We start from the raw sequence: 17099 nt of genomic DNA, 5'->3' as shown, positions 1-17099 counted from the left end.
GGTATAAGTCAGTGGAGTTTTCCTTCTGTGCACGCTGTGCCCCAGCCTGCCGTCATCTTGTCTTTTGACGAGAGGTTTTAGTTGCGCTGACTCCAAGGCTTCTTCGATATTTTCCATGTATATGATAGAGACGATTGGAGAGAGAGGACTCCCCATAGCAACGCCTTCGGTCTGCTCGTAGAAGTCCCGCGGTCTCTTCCCGTGCTTGCACTACTACGTAACTATGTGCACTGCTTTGAACAGTACCATGGCAGCAGCGAGTCTACGGTTCGCTTCATCGAGTAACTAGATGTCAAATCCAGCATTGTCTGGGTATTCATTTTGCCAATTTTCTATTAGAAACGAAAAGAAAAAATGAACTGCTTTAGCAGTATAATATAGAAAAATATCGTTTCCTTGTATTTGTGAAAACACCTTTGGAATTGTGGAAGAGTCATACAAAGAAATATGTATAATGTTCAGATGCAAAAGCGCAGAGCTCCGGACAGTTTCTGCAAGCTGGCGGCAGCTGTTTCGCGTGTCTAAAACGCCATTTTGTAAACGTCTCTATGACAACACTTCTTCATAGCTCTGTAGATAGCTATTGTTTTCCCCTACAGCCGTCTGCGCATTTGTCAGCTGTCCAAAGCGCTGCCAGGTATCGGGGATTTCCTTATGTTGACTCTACTGCAGGTGCAACAATAATGTACGTATTAAAACGACATGACTATTAGAGTAGATACACCAAATACCGGCTATATAAAACATATAGCGTCGTTAGAGTGGAACTGTCAAATAGCTGTCACGTCGTAATTAGTATCTTTTCAACATCTGGACATCATTAACGATCTCATTAAAGCAGTGACAATTACAGAAAAGTCCACTAACGACCTAATATGGACGTCACATCAATCTGGACGTACTTGAAAATGGTGATAAAGCCAAAACAGTCTGTCGTAAATGAAGATTACTTATTATAAGCAACTATTTGGTAAATCTACGCTAATAATAATGTCGTTCTCAGACATATATTATGCTGCTGGCCCTAAAGAAGAAAAAAAAAAATACCTATTGAAACTTCGTTCATAATGAGCGAGGCCTACGAGAAAGACAGGCCGCGGCGCTCACGTCACGAACGTAGTCCTCAGTTCGCTCGCTCGCTCAAATCAGCAGACAAACTACGTATCTACACCTGTTAACTCGTAACCAGGCGTTTGCGTACAAACTAAATCTTCTACTGGAATCCGCTATTATGGAATCCTACTGTTATTAGTCCTATAATGATGGGAACTCCATATGCCTACTTATAATTTGTTACGGCTCTACTGGAATACAATAAAATAAAGTCATGCTAAAATGATTATCAGTTGCATATGGCACCACTTCCAGCATGTAATGAGTACTGTTAAGCAGAAGAGACTAAAGGCTATAAACAAGCTGTTATACCATTTATATCGAGTATTGATCTTAAATTAAATTTTGCTGTAGTACTGTTAATCAGTAAGGCTTCATAATAGCAGATTCTAGTGGATGATGCAACTCTCGTTAGTACTTACAGTCCCAGCTGCGAGATAACAGGTTTGTCTGCTGAGCTGAGCGAGCGAGTGAACTGAGGACTACCTTCGTGACGTACGCGCCGCGACCTGTCTTTCTCGTGGGCCTCGATAATGAGCCATTTTTCCAGGGTTTATGACGTCATATCTCTTGAACTATGTGTCGTAGAATGACATATTTGTCTAAATATATTCAGCGGAATATGTAAATACTGTCTATTAAATACGTTCCGAATATAGATAATAGCAAAGAAGTAATAAATTAAAACGTCATGCAATATGCGGCAGTTTTTCATGCATTTCATTGTTTATGACCTCAGATCTCAAGAACTATGATACGTAGGTGGTTCTTAATGCCACAGCGATTGTTGCTTGACAGTGAACAAACTCTCCACTTGTTACGATTTCTGCACCACTTATTAGCAGAAGACACAGTGGCTGCGCCAAAGACTGAGACGCTGTGGAGTTTTACAATTATTTATTGAACTTTCTTTACAATTTCTCCCTCGTCGTCGCTGCCCATCCCTGCGGATCCTCCGCCTGGCTGCTGCTGTGTAGATTCTCCGACAATGCGCGCAACGCGCAACGCGCGCCGCTGATCGCAATCGGGAGCTTCAGGCCACCAGTGCTCCGCTAAAGCCAGGATGCCCTGTGGTTGAGATGGACTCGTCGCCGCCCGGTGCCCCAGTACGGCACGCCGACGGAGCCGGGTCGCCGTGAGGTCAGCTGCCGACGCCTGCTGCACCGGCGGCTGGGAAGCCGTCAGTCGCGATGTCCGCGAGGTCCCGTCACGGACGGACCACGCGCCGTGGGGCCGGGTTGCCGTGAAGTCCGGGCATCAGTCCCCGGCGGCGCCTCTGACCAAGACCGCACTGCGCCCAGTCCTGCTGGAAGTTCTCGCTGTAGTTAGTCAGCCATGGTGCCGACCGAACTCGGGCCGACCCTCAGAGCTGAAGTTGATATGTGGCGGCGAACGGATGACTCCTGCGAGCTGGAACAGACTTCCGGAATCGTCACCTACGAAGATTGAACATTCGGACACGGACCACGTCCGTCCTCAGATCCGAACTGCTTCCTAATGGCTTCTGTCTGTTGCTGCCTGCGCTCCACTGTTTATATCCGGCAGGTGGACGTTTTTTACCCTCGGTTGTAGCTTTTTGTTATTACTCCCGCAGTATATTGCAGCGTAACTTAATGTGCTGGCCTCACTTCCCCTTACTCAGCACTCTCCAGGCTTCGCTCGTCGCTCGGTCTGTGTGCGTCCTTGCGTCAGTCTGTTGGTAGACTGCTGCTGTCAGCAATGCTATCTGTGCCTGCCTACTTTGCAACGCATCGGTCACCGGCGTGCCTCTGTTTTGCCATTCTCCACTGCATGAAGCAACGCTTACCACATGTGGGGTCCAGTGCTATGGGTCCAGTGCTATTGGAGGAGATGTGGAACATACACATAGATATATCCATTTTTATAACAGCACGAGGCAAGAAACATATTACTCTTTCCAGTTATATCTCTGTCAGCGACCAGGAGGATAAAATGAGTAATTACGGCATCTACATAGTGGCAGCGACAGTTTCTTTTCCTGTGGACGGAGGATGGGGGCGAAATTATTCTGATACGCAAAGTATCTACACCATACAACATACAGTGACAAAGTATGGAGGTAGTTGCAGTTATGCTATCAGCTGTGACAGAAATAGAGGTCTGTAAGTGAACCAGAAGCGTTGCAAAAATAGCAATGATCAAAATATGGCATCATTTTAACTGTCGTGACTACAGGTTTTTCGCGAAAAATTGTTATTACCATCCAAGAAAACACATATTTTTGTTATGTCTCTTGTCATTTATTTTACATGACTTTTTATTACGGTTATAAGATCATTTTATGGTGATTATGTTTCAAAAATGTTCTACACGTCTTATTTTCACTGATATCTATACTACCACGATGGCATACTACCTGGTACGTGTATATGGGAACAGCCATGTAGAAAAAATGAAATTAAATGATCGTATGGCATTGTTGGTCGGGATGTTCCACTCGGGTTCGGCCGCCAACTGCAAGTCTCATTTCATTCGGTGCCACGGTGGGTAACTTTCGGCCGATGATAAGGATGAAAGGATGATGAGCACAACACAACACCCAGTCCCCAGGTGGAGAAAATATCCAACCCCGCCAGGAATCTAACCCGGTACCAGTGCATGGGAGACAAGGGCGCTGCCACCCAGCTAAGCAGGTGGACAACGGCCATGTTGTGCTTAGGTAAAAACTTTCCATAGATCTGTACGTGTTTAAGTATTGTTTACTTAATTCTAGTTATAAACCTAATCTCATTGACTGTAGCAGTGTCTGAATAAGAGAACTATCAGATAAGAACAGGTCGTAATACTTCATTAAAAGATCCACAAAAAGTCCCTCATTTCCATAAGCTAACAGTTGTACATTATAAATGTTTTACTACAAATTTTGTAAAATACGGTGTCATTTCGCAGGATAGGGAATATAGCTACTGTGGTGTCAGTCTTTATTTAAAAAAAAAAAAAAAACTAATTTTATTTTTAACACTATAAGATTTTACTCTTCTTCTCCGAATTATTTTTGTGGTCATTTATATTCTTTGCGAGAATGTCCTAAATGTTTTTATATTACGTTCCTTTATGTACAGGGTTATTACAAATGACTGAAGCGATTTCACAGCTCTACAATAACTTTATTGTTTGGGATATTTTCACAATGCTTTGCACACACATACAAAAACTCAAAAAGTTTTTTTAGGCATTCACAAATGTTCGATATGTGCCCCTTTAGTGATTTGGCAGACATCAAGCCGATAATAAAGTTCCTCCCACACTCGGCACAGCATGTCCCCATCAATGAGTTCGAAAGCATCGTTGATGCGAGCTCGCAGTTCTGGCACGTTTCTTGGTAGAGGAGGTTTAAACACTGAATCTTTCACATAACCCCACAGAAAGAAATCGCATGGGGTTAAGTCGGTAGACCGTGGAGGCCATGACATGAATTGCTGATCATGATCTCCACCACGACCGATCCATCGATTTTCCAATCTCCTGTTTAAGAAATGCCGAACATCATGATGGAAGTGCGGTGGAGCACCATCCTGTTGAAAGATGAAGTCGGCGCTGTCGGTCTCCAGTTGTGGCACGAGCCAATTTTCCAGCATGTCCAGATACATGTGTCCTGTAACGTTTTTTTTGCAGAAGAAAAAGGGGCCGTAAACTTTAAACCGAGACATTGCTCAAAACACGTTAACTTTTGGTGAATTGCGAATTTGCTGCACGAATGCGTGAGGATTCTCTACCGCCCAGATTCGCACATTGTGTCTGTTCACTTCACCATTAAGAAAAAATGTTGCTTCATCACTGAAAACAAGTTTCGCACTGAACGCATCCTCTTCCATCAGCTGTTGCAACCGCGCCGAAAATTCAAAGCGTTTGACTTTGTCATCGGCTGTCAGGGCTTGTAGCAATTGTAAACGGTAAGGCTTATGCTTTAGCCTTTTCTGTAAGGCTTTCCAAACCGTCGGCTGTGGTACGTTTAGCTCCCTGCTTGCTTTATTCGTCAACTTCCGCTGGCTACGCGTGAAACTTGCCCGCACGCGTTCAATTGTTTCTTCGCTCACTGCAGGCCGACCCCTTGATTTCCCCTTACAGAGGCATCCAGAAGCTTTAAACTGCGCGTACCATCGCCGAATGGAGTTAGCAGTTGGTGGATCTTTGTTGAACTTCGTCCTGAAGTGTCGTTGCACTGTTATGACTGACTGATGTGAGTGCATTTCAAGCACGACATACACTTTCTCGGCTCCTGTCGCCATTTTGTCTCACTGCGCTCTCGAGCGCTCTGGCGGCAGAAACCTGAAGTGCGGCTTCAGCCGAACCAGGCCCCCACAACCGCACGAGTGGTCGACTGTGAAGAGCGGACAAATTGAATAGCTGGCCGGCGGCCATTAGAGTGGTAAACTGACGCGCGGATTTCGAATGTTTATACATCGCTTTTGGTTATAAAATGCCTTCCCTAGAGTTAGGTCACAAACATAATGCCTCATTTAAATACGTCACTACAATATAGTTTTTAATTTATGAACAAACAGCAACTAGTCACTGTTTGTGAATTTATGTTACGTAGTACATGGAATCTGCCGTAGCTAAAAGTTATGCACTGGACCCCTAGCATTTACGATAGACGTACGCAAAATGCATCAAAATACTCGAAGATTTGCCCACTATGTTAGTAGATATTTTCTGACTCTACGTTGCTTTAGATTTTATGACGAAAAGTGCGTTATATATGGCGTAGTGCTTTGGCAACTCACGACCAAATTATCAAGTTTCAACCCAACCTAGACCATGAAAACACTACCGATCAGCCAGCTACAACAAACAAGACTTCAGGCAGGTATCCAGTATCGCATTGGTCACAATATTTATTTTCGAAGATGTACTCTTCAGTTTATACGTGTGGTTTTTTCATATAATAAATAAAACTCAACAACTGTTCCATCGAGAGAAGTTGTGAAATCAGATTACAATTACACACATTAAGTTGAATTTTATAACGATAAAAAGCCTGCTAACTCAAATTTCGTGTTGCTTGCAACTCAACTTTTATAGTTAAAATAAAATGTGGTTCACAAAGAAAAATTTATCTTCTGCTGTATATGGTCTGGAAAACGAAAGATGGATGGAACATCATCATCTTTCAGCTTTCTGCGATTTACGTAATTTTCAAGGAAACAACTTTCTTCAAAATGATCGGAACATATAAAATGGTATTCTGTCGCGTGTAACCATTTTTGTAACAGCTGTGGTTCTGAGAAAGGAAACCTGCAAATATATGCACAGACATTATGCTAATACCGTGTTACAAAAACATTTACTAAGCAAGTGCACTGACATACAAAACAACTTAAAATATCCACATACCTGTGAAATGTAATATTCGTTCCTTTCTCGAATTTATTTGTACAATTAATCGCTGCACAACTCTTCACTATTGAACTTCTTTTGATTGGAACGCACAGACAGTAGAATTACGAGTAACAAATACTGTATGTACGCCCCAACAAATATACAACGTTGAATCAGGGTCTTCATAAACAACAGTACTACACAACACATCAGACTACAACCACTATAATGGCGTCCAGCCGAAGGTTCAAATTATCCTGCGACTGCAGCGCCATAAGTGAGTCTAGTTATGTTTTACAAGGTCTTTGAGCTGAACAAAACTTTATGAGTTTTTCTACGTATCTGTAGTGTGTCGTGACCATATGTCAATGAATGTAGCTACAGTGAATTTATGAAATCGCTTCAATCATTTGTAATAGCCCTATAATCTCTCTGTGCCTGCGACAATATTTTTTAATAAATGGACATATCTATCGCTTATAACAAGTTACTTTGGGTTAGTTAGTGGGTTGTAAATGGGTTATGTAACGTCTCCTGGCAAAACACATATCATATGTGTTAAAAAAAAGAGAAGAATAACTGAACTGGATGATTTTGGTTCAAATGGCTCTGAGCACTATGGGACTTAACATTTATGGTCATCAGTCCCCTAGAACTTAGAACTACTTAAACCTAACTAACCTAAGGACATCACACAACACACAGTCATCACGCTGGATGATTTTAATTGCGTGGACAATGATTGTGTGAACTCTATGTAATAAAGAGAAATCATTATGTGTCAGGTTTTATACTGGTTTAAAATTATGTACCGATCTTTTTAAAGATAATATCTGTGTCGGCGAGTACTGAAACCGCCACTGACGATACTTATTAAATATGAAACAAAGATTTAAATATATCACTCCGAGTGTAAATAGTAGTGCCCGAGCATTAATTTTTCTGTCGTCTTTTCGGAGTTACGTGAGTAGGAAGAGCCTGTGACGCTATATTGTATGCTTGTGCAGCATTCTTTTGTCAAGATTGAGAGAAGGAGGCCATTGCGCATTGATTTGTATAGGTGTGTCAGAATTTAATCTGTCTAACTGTTTTGAATAGAGTTACTTAGTGAAAACTTGCATTATGATTTGTAATAAGCTTGCCTGGTATTTTATCCCATCCTCTTAAGACATTTTCAGCCATTTAAATATTTTTCGCGGTGCAGAGTTGCGCTACGAACGAACGAGCCGCTGCCGCGGAGCATTCAAACTGCATTAAATGAAACCAATCATACTGCAAAGAAGCGGACAGGTAATAGTGAACTAAAATTAGTTCTTTCAGCTTTCGGGATTGCAGGGCAGAGCAGCAGATTTTATGATGTCTTGTACAGGTGGACGCGGGCTGCGGATGATGTTATATTATTAACAGTGCAAAAAGAGATAATTTACCTTCATGACATAAAAGAAACCTTGCTGTGCGTAATTCTGGTCTGGCAAACATTATAGCAAAAACATTTTTTCTCTGATAATAGCCTCATGTTCTCGCGTTAGCCGTGGTACTTATTGATGTTTTACTGTTAACAAAAATCCACTGCAAAATTTTGATGTTGAACAAACATTGCGTACTGTAACATCAGTATTTATAACGAAATAATTTTCAGTAACCTTTACAATATCTGTAAGGTAAGGAAGATAGGTTGAACTTTAAAGCGAGTTACAGTAGCGCAACAATGTTCCCTTTATAGGAAGCCAGCTCCAGAATAATAAGAACATAATATATTTTGTTTTTTTTTGATAAGTAATGATCCAAAGAAAGTCACAGCACATCATGCCTAAAAAGTATTTCAGGGCTCTTTTCGTAGCAATATATTAATCTCATCCATTTATCAATATATTAGTTGTTACGTGAGAAATAACAAGCAGATAGCGAAAGTTACTGGCAGGAAATGTAATTAAATGTTGTACCTCTCTGTAGCACGTAACTGAGATCCACTGGTATTCATACTTTATAAAGTTGCCATGCGAAAATATAGAGCGCGAGAGGAAACCGTGTCACTGGTGCAGTATCTTCCATTAATTAATCTCTGCTTATAATTCAGCTAAAAAAAAAAGTACTTGCTGCATTCCGCTTGTTCGGTCTTCTCAATCAGTCTGACATCCGTCACCAGAGCGTGTTTGATTGCAGACAATAAATATCAGCACTTCACTGTTATTCGCCCGTCATTTTGGAAAGGCGAATTCAAAAGGGCATTACGGACAATAAATACGCCATTCAAACAATGCTGCCCAGTCCCGCGCACCGCTGGGTTATTTAAAGTGCTACGGCATCACGTGATATTTTTTCTCATCTACCTTTAGAATACCGTCCGCTTCAGAAAATCTGAGCATTCGCTTAGCTTATCTGTAACGTCCAGCAATAAAAAAAAAAAAAAAAAAGGCAGGGACAATAATACAAATCATTTTACGACTATAAATTTTAAGCTTGCTCAGATTGACTCCTTTCTTTCTATACACCGACGCTTTTAAAAAATGCAGTATCAATATATGCTCTGTCGATGATTTAAGTTTATAAAAAGCGCAGTCGGCCGCATAAAAGTACTGCGCTGCATCAATGCATCTGTGATGCTAACAGTGTTTGTGCAATGGATACGGAAGAGGAAAATGGAGTCACAAATTACCGAACAAAAGATAAGTTGTCGGTTTCAAAATGCAGTCGATGAAAACGTTGTAGTGATTAACGCTTAACTATATTACCAACGTCGAAGATGATTTCAAGCCTGAAACACGTTCGTACATGAAATGAGCTATAGAAAAATCTGACTGACTGCTGTATTTCAAATAAGACTGCTGTTTGCCTTCATAAACCCTTACCTGACGTATGCCAGTAGTCTGCTGTTGCTGAAGTCTCTTCTTTGTTTAAGAACAACTGGGTAGTTTCTGATGCTGCGATGGTTCAAATGGCTCTGAGCACTATGGGACTTAGCATCTGAGGTCATTAGTCCACTAGAACTTAGAACTACTTAAACCTAACTAACCTAAGGACATCACACACATCCATGCCCGAAGAAGGATTCGAACCTGCGACCGTAGCGGTCGCGCGGTTCCAGACTGAAGCGCCTAGAACCGCTCGGCCACACCGGCCAGCGATGCTGCGAATTTTATGTTAGAACACTAAAATCATAGTTTACCGCTGTGTCTGAAAATGTCAAAAAACGATCCTTAGGAAGCAGCGACTGTCATTGTATGGAAGCCGCATTGTTTTCATTTTGTGCCGTGACGTAGCACAACGCACACGGCTTTGTAACGCTGCCACTGCGTTTGTAGCCCTAAATGGTACAGCTCACATTTACTTATCACTTCTTGTTATCGTATTTCTGCACTTCTCAGACGACGTTGCTTGGTATTTTTTCTTTCTTTCATGTTCTCTTAGAAACAAGAATTTACCAGGAGTAGAAAAAGTTATACACATAACTGCATATAACAACACTTCAAGCGATTCTTTTTTTTTTTACAAAGCACTAAAACTAGTGTGGATTTACTGGATGACAATTATCGAACTATATGAAAAAAAAACGTAAATTACTTACAAACTACTGTATGCACCCAGTTTATTCAACACGTAAACGTCACTACAGATATTCGGATTTATGTTATGAAATATTCGATATGGCTGCCATCATTGGGGTTGATGTGGTGCAGATGAATAGCAAAATTCTGCATGACCCGCTGAAGTGTCGCAATATCGATGCTGTTGATGACCTTCGGAATTCCTGTGTTCAGCTCAGCACTTGGAATTATTGCTGTAAACTTTGTGTTTAACATAATCCCGTGAAGGAGTAGGTTGTGTTCAGATCCGGAGAATACGGCAGCCAATGGAGGCCCTTGCCAGTGGCCTTTGGGTACCCCAGAGCCAGAATGCGGTCCCCGAAATGCTCCTTCAGGACATCAAGCACTCTCCTGCTTCGGATGGGTCGAGCTCCGTCCCGCTTGAACCACGTCTTGTCCTTGGATAATGGGGGTGCACTCATCTTCCACAACCTTCACGTACCGTTCGGTATTCAGCAGCCCATCAAGGAATATCGCACCGACTATTCCGTGACTGTACACTGCACGCCAGTCACCCGTTGACGGTGAAGACACTTCTCGATCGCGAAATGCGAATTCTCAGGTCTCCAAATGTGCCGATTTTGCTTATCGACGAACCCATCGAAATGAATGCACGGGCATACTAATTTCCATCATGTCCCACGTCAATCGTGCAGTCTGGTCCTCATGCCAAACGTTCAGAAATTATGACGATTCTATTTCATGTTGTTCAATAACTGTCGCCCTGTATGTTCATGTAACGAGGTACTGTGGGGGAGGGGGGGGGGGGGGGTAGGACGTCAAACGGACTGAATTGGAGCAGGAGAGGCACCACAGGACATTTTATTTTCTACTGTCTATACTTTTACAAAAAATTCATAAAACTTTGTCAGCATGACCAGGAAGGATTCAAGATACACACTCATAGCAGTGGAAGTGCAAAAACATAACAAAATAATTTTTTTTTAGATATGAAATTTCATCATTTTTTCACTTACTGTTGGCTGCATTTTTCTTCACAAGTAAGAGAGATTCTTTGATGAATTTTGAACAGCATACAAACCATACTTACAGGTCTATGAAACTCTAGAATTTTCCAAATCTATTAAAAACTGTGGTAAAAATTGAGATAATTACCTACAAAATTTGATTTTTTTCTAAACATAAAGTTTAAAACGTAACAGTTCATTCATTTTTTCATAAATTAAACAGATTCTAGAGTTTCAGACACCTGTAAGTATGGTGTGGAAAATTCATCGAACAGTCTCTCTTACTTATGACGAAAAGTGTACCTAAAGCAACAAATGCAGCCAATAGTAAGTGAAAAATGATGAAATTTCACATGTAAAAAAAATTATTTTGTTATGTTTTTGAACTTCCGCTGCTACGAGTGTGAATCCTGAATCCTTCCTGGTCATGCTGACAAAGTTTTACGAATTTACTTGTAAAAGTATAGACAGTGGAAATAAAAATGTCCTGTGGTGCCTCTCCTGCTCCAAGTCGGCCCGTTTGACGCCCTACCCCCCTTGAAATTACTGAAGAAATACCAACTACAGGAGTCGATTGTTTCATTTATTAACTTCGCTTTTTGAGTTTCATTCCCTACGCATATCTGTAGTTCCTCAGTCTGTTCTAGTTAGAAGTGCATAGTGCTATGTCCATGAATATAAAGAACAAAAGCATTTAAAGTAATAATCTTATGCGAGTTGTAGGGGCTACCAAGATATAGATATCTGTGTTAACACTGAGAACACTGGTAGCTATATTGTCGAATGTTACGTAAGTAAGAACAGAGACTCATGTTTCATACATGCATGTAAGTATTGCAAGCCTAGACGGACACACGACGATAACAACATTGGTCTTGATTCCTCGTTCTCTCATACACCTTGTTGCGGGAATCAAAATAGTTTTGAGAACATTAGATGATTTCAGTGGAATACGACATATGATGTAAGTGGTACAACATACGGAAATTTCGGTCAAGCTAGGGAGTAGGGACGGATAACATAAGTGGTCAAGGCGACGGCACGCGATAAGCGGGAAATTCGGGTTCGAGTCCCGTCCCGGCCCGGCACAAGTTTTCATATGTCACTATGTCACTACTGGATAATAGAACTACACCTAATACCATCGAAAATATTTGGAACACCTGTGGATCGTCAACAGACATGCATGTAAGAACCACACTCCGTAGATGCCTCTCAGATCATTTAGCCACGAAGAATCAAAAAAATGTTCAAACGTGTGTGAAATCTTATGGGACTTAACTGCTAAGATCATCAGTCCCTAAGCTTGCACACTACTTAACCTAAATTATCCTAAGGACAAACACACACACACACACACACCCATACCGAGGGAGGACTCGAACCTCAGCCGGGACCAGCCACACAGACGAAGAATCAGTACATGGTTTTAACACATCGGAGGAAACACTCCTGCGACGTATAGTGGAAGATTAAGAGGGGTAATGAGCGAATGATGACAGAGGTCCACCTTTTTTCTCTGTATACTCTAATATTCGAAGTCCAATCGCACGTCCTGCGCCAGTTAAATCTTACCTGTCCTCACCTGCGCGGCAATCGTTGTTACGCTTTGCTCCAACTGCTGCAGCTTACTTAATCTCTGCAGTAACACAATATAATTCAGGATGTGGATCGTAAACCATAAAACAAATACCATGCTACTCTAGTAAAACGATACTGTTGAGGCTCTATGTCCTCCGATTGGTGTACATCCGTAACAATAAAAATAGAGACATACTACCGTCCGTAACGGGAAGTTCATGGAATCTATATGGAAACATCCCCCAGGCTGTGGCTAAGCCATGTCTCCGCAATATCCTTTCTTTCAGGGGTGCTAGTTCTGCAAGGTTCGCAGGAGAGCTTCTGTAAAGTTTGGAAGGTAGGAGACGAGGTACTGGCAGAAGTAAAGCTGCGAGTACCGGGCCTGAGTCGTGCTTCGGTAGCTCAGTTGGTAGAGCATTTGTCCGTGAAAGGCAAAGGTCCCGAGTTCGAGTTTCAGTCGGGCACACAGTTTTAATCTGCCAGGAAGTTTTATATGGTAGATGTTAATTCTGACAGACAAGAAACACTTTTAGATTTGATTCGCTAACGATTCCCGTCTGCGATCACATTAATGCTGCTGCTGTTACCATGAGGGACCTGGAAGCTGAAACTCCAGGATAGTCCTGAATCTGCTTGTGAAAAAGATGCCAAAAGAGACCACGAGGATAAAATCAGAGAGATTAGACCCCACACAGAAGCATACCGACAATCCTTCTTTCCACGAACAATACGAGACTGGAATAGAAGGGAGAACCGATAGAGGTTCTCAAGGTACCCTCCGCCACACACCGTCAGGTGGCTTACGGAGTATGGATGTAAATGTAGAGGGCGATAAGATTACTGAATCCACCCAGTCACAAAAAGAAGCTCATCAGCGACGATTTAATGCAACGATGAGAAAGTCCGTAACCAGATAGTAATCATCATCCAACTTAAGACAGCAAGGTGATGTAACAACCAGTCGCGATTTTTGTTCATTTATGCCACCTGTGTATACGTCTGAAGGTTTTGTCGCAATCGGAACTACAAATTCACACTCAGAGTTATAACTTCACAACACCAGTCAAACTTACTGCCTATGTCACTGTTCATATTCATACTTTGTCAATATAAAATGATTAGTTATAAAATCTACTGCACAATTGAGGTGGAACTGCCATCAGACGCAAGTTGCTCAAAAATGGTTCAAATGGCTCTGAGGACTATGGGACTTAACATCTGAGATTATCAATCCCCTAGAACTTAAAACTACGTAAACCTAACTAACCTAAGGACATCACACACATCCATGCCCGAGGTAGGATTCGAAGCTGCGACCGTAGCGGTCGCGCGGTTCCAGACTGAAGCACCTAGAACCGCTCGGCCACGACGGCCGGCGCAAGTTGCTCCTCAGCATCCAACACGCATTCTACCTCAAACAACGATTGCGTTCCCTACGTGTAACTTTCCGGCCGTTGTGACAGAGGGAAGTCACTTGACTAATATTTGCATTTTTGAAAAAATATTTTCCTACATTGCTTCCACCAGTGGTAACTTTTTCGTGATACCACTTTAAATAATTTTCGATAACGCTAACTCCTTAATAATGTATTTTTCTGGATGTACTATTTTTTTCTGCTACTCGAGTCCGACAACTTTTTGCCAAGTGTGCCTGCCTCCGCAAATAGCGTCATAGTTTATGCTCTTCCCTTTCGTACTCTTTTCGGCGGTACGCTTCAGCCCCGCCCGGATAACTTACATTTTACTGGGCCCTCAACGGACTACCGCGCTAAAATGGCCGTTCACGCTAGTCAAGCTCCCACCTCGAACGAATTATCCGACTGGGTCGGCAAGCGATATATGTAATGTACGTGAACAAACAAATCACAATTTCAGAAAAAACTGAATAGTTTATTCAAGGGAAAGAGCGTCACAAACTGAGCTAGTCAATAACGCGTTGGTCCGTCTCTGGCCCTGATACAAGCAGTTGTTCGGCTTGGCATTGATAAATTTGTTGGATGTCCTCCTGAGGGAATCGTACCAAATTCTTTTCAATTGGCGAGTTAGATCGTCAAAATCACGAGGGGGTTTTGATGCCCATAATGCTCCAGACGTTCCCAATGGGGGAGCGATCCGGCGAACTTGGTGTTCAAGCTAGGGTTTGGCAAGCACGAAGACAAGCAACAGAAGTTCTAGCCGTCTGCGGAAGGGCATTATATTTCTGAAATGTAAGCCCTGGATGGCTTGCCATGAAGGGCAATAAAACGGGGTGTACAATACCGTCGACGTACCTCTGTGCTGTAAGGGTGCCGCAGATGACAACCCAAGGGGTCCTGCTATGAAGAGACATCACTCCTGGTTGTCGGCCGTGTGGCGAGGGACAGTCAGGTTGGTATTGCAACTACTGTCCCGGGCGTTTCCAGACACGTCTTTGCTGGTCGCTGGGGGTCATTTCAAAGCGGAACTCATCACTGAAGACAATTCTGCTGCACTCGTACAACGGTGGGATACCAAGCTGACTGTTAGCTGCCGTACTGCCCGACAATCAGGAGTAATTGTCTGGGGTGCCATTTCTTTTCACAAAAGGACCACTTCGCTTGTCATCCGAGGCACCGTTACAGCACACTGATACGTCTACGATACTGTACTCACCGTTTCGTTTCCCTTCACGGCAAGCCATCCTGGGCTTACATTTCAGCAAGATAATGCCCGCCCGCCCGCCCGCCCGCACAAAGCCAAAATTTCTAGTGCTTGTCTTCGTACTTGTCAAACTCTGCCTTGGCCAGCAGGGTTACAAGACTTCTCCCCAATCGAGAAAGTTTGGAGCATTATGGGCAGGGCCCTCAAACAACTTCGACATTTTGACGATCTAACGCACGTCTTGGACAGAATTTGGCACGATTCGCTCAGAGGGACATCAGACATCTCTGTTAGTCAACGACAAGCCGAATAACTGCTTGCGTAAGTGTTAGAGGTTGACCAACGAGTTACTGACCTGAACAATTTGTGAAGCTCTTTCTCTTCAATTATTCTTCAATTTTTCTCAATTTGTAATCATTTGTTTATCTGTACATGTACATATACCGGTTTCCGTCCAGTTCGGACTTGCATCAGTGAGTCTCAAATGAAATAGAACACAGATTAGCCACGCTGAGTGGCCGAGCGGTTAGAGACACCATGCCACGGATTGCGCGGCCCCTCCCACTGGAGGTTCGAGTCCTCCCTTTGGCATGGATGTCTGTGTGTGTGTGTGTGTGTGTGTGTGTGTGTGTGTGTGTTGTTGTTGTTGTTAGCGTAAGTTATTTTAAGTAGTTTGTAAGTCTAGGGACCGATGACCTCAGCAGTTTGGTCCTTTAGGAATTCACACACACACATATACGAACATTTGAACCAGATTAAAGATACTTTCCACAGTCATTCCTTCTCTTACTCTACTGGCTTAACTGTCACTTCAGTAGTCGGAAATGACTATGATCAGCGAAATAGCAGAGCAGTGCCACGTATTACGTGCCCGTACACTTTATCGCCATATGTCGGGCTTTGAGAAACGTCGAATCATTGCCATGAGTGGCATCAGACCATCAGATCTCATAGATAGATGACTGTAGCGCAGTGACTGATTGTAAGTAGGCTGTTTAGGTTTTTATATTGGTAACGCCACGTACCGCTCTGTATGAAAATCACTGGCTGTGCTGTGTGCAGTCTGTGGCTAGTTTGCATTGTTGTCTGCCATTGTAGTGTTGGGCAGCTGGATGTTAACGGCGCGTAGCGTGGCACAGTTGGAGGTGAGCCGCCAGCAGTGGTGGATGTGGGGAGAGAGATGGCGGAGTTTTGAAATTTGTAAGACTGGATGTCCTGAACTGCTATATACATTATGACTTTTGAACACTATTGAGGTAAATACATTGTTTGTTCTCTATCAAAATCTTTCATTTGCTAACTATGCCTATTAGTAGCTAGTGCCTTCAGTAGTTTGAATCTTTTATTTATCTGGCAGTAGTGGCGCTCGCTGTATTGCAGTAGTTCGAGTAACGGAGATTTTTGTTGAGGTAAGTGATTTGTGAAAGGTATAGGTTAATGTTAGTCAGGGCCATTCTTTTGTAGGGATTTTTGAAAGTCAGATTGCGTTGCGCTAAAAGTATTGTGTGTCACTTTAGTGAATGTTTGAGTACGTTCAATTTTGCTCAGCTGTTTGAAAAGCAAATAATGTAAGAGGTTTATCAGCACAGTAATTCAGAAATTTTTCTAAGGGGACGTTTCATATGTCGACCCTTAGCCGAGGATACCTCACTGGAATCTTCTGATTTTTTTTCTTGTAGTTTGTGTAATTAGTGTAGCTTTTGGTTATTGCTAGCGCGTAATTATAGAGAGAATTTCCTTTGTAGTTGTAGTTTTTCATTGTTGTACAGTAAAACAGTTGTGGCATGCATGTAGATTTGCAGCAAGTATTTCTCAGCTGCGCTTGCGATTAACTAGATATTATTTTCAGTGTTATGTTAATGTGTTTTCTTATTTTTGCTCTTCAAATTCT

Source organism: Schistocerca serialis, chromosome 8 (assembly GCF_023864345.2).
Source record: "Schistocerca serialis cubense isolate TAMUIC-IGC-003099 chromosome 8, iqSchSeri2.2, whole genome shotgun sequence".
Taxonomy (NCBI): Eukaryota; Metazoa; Arthropoda; class Insecta; order Orthoptera; family Acrididae; genus Schistocerca; species Schistocerca serialis.
This window is presented reverse-complemented; position numbering follows the sequence as displayed.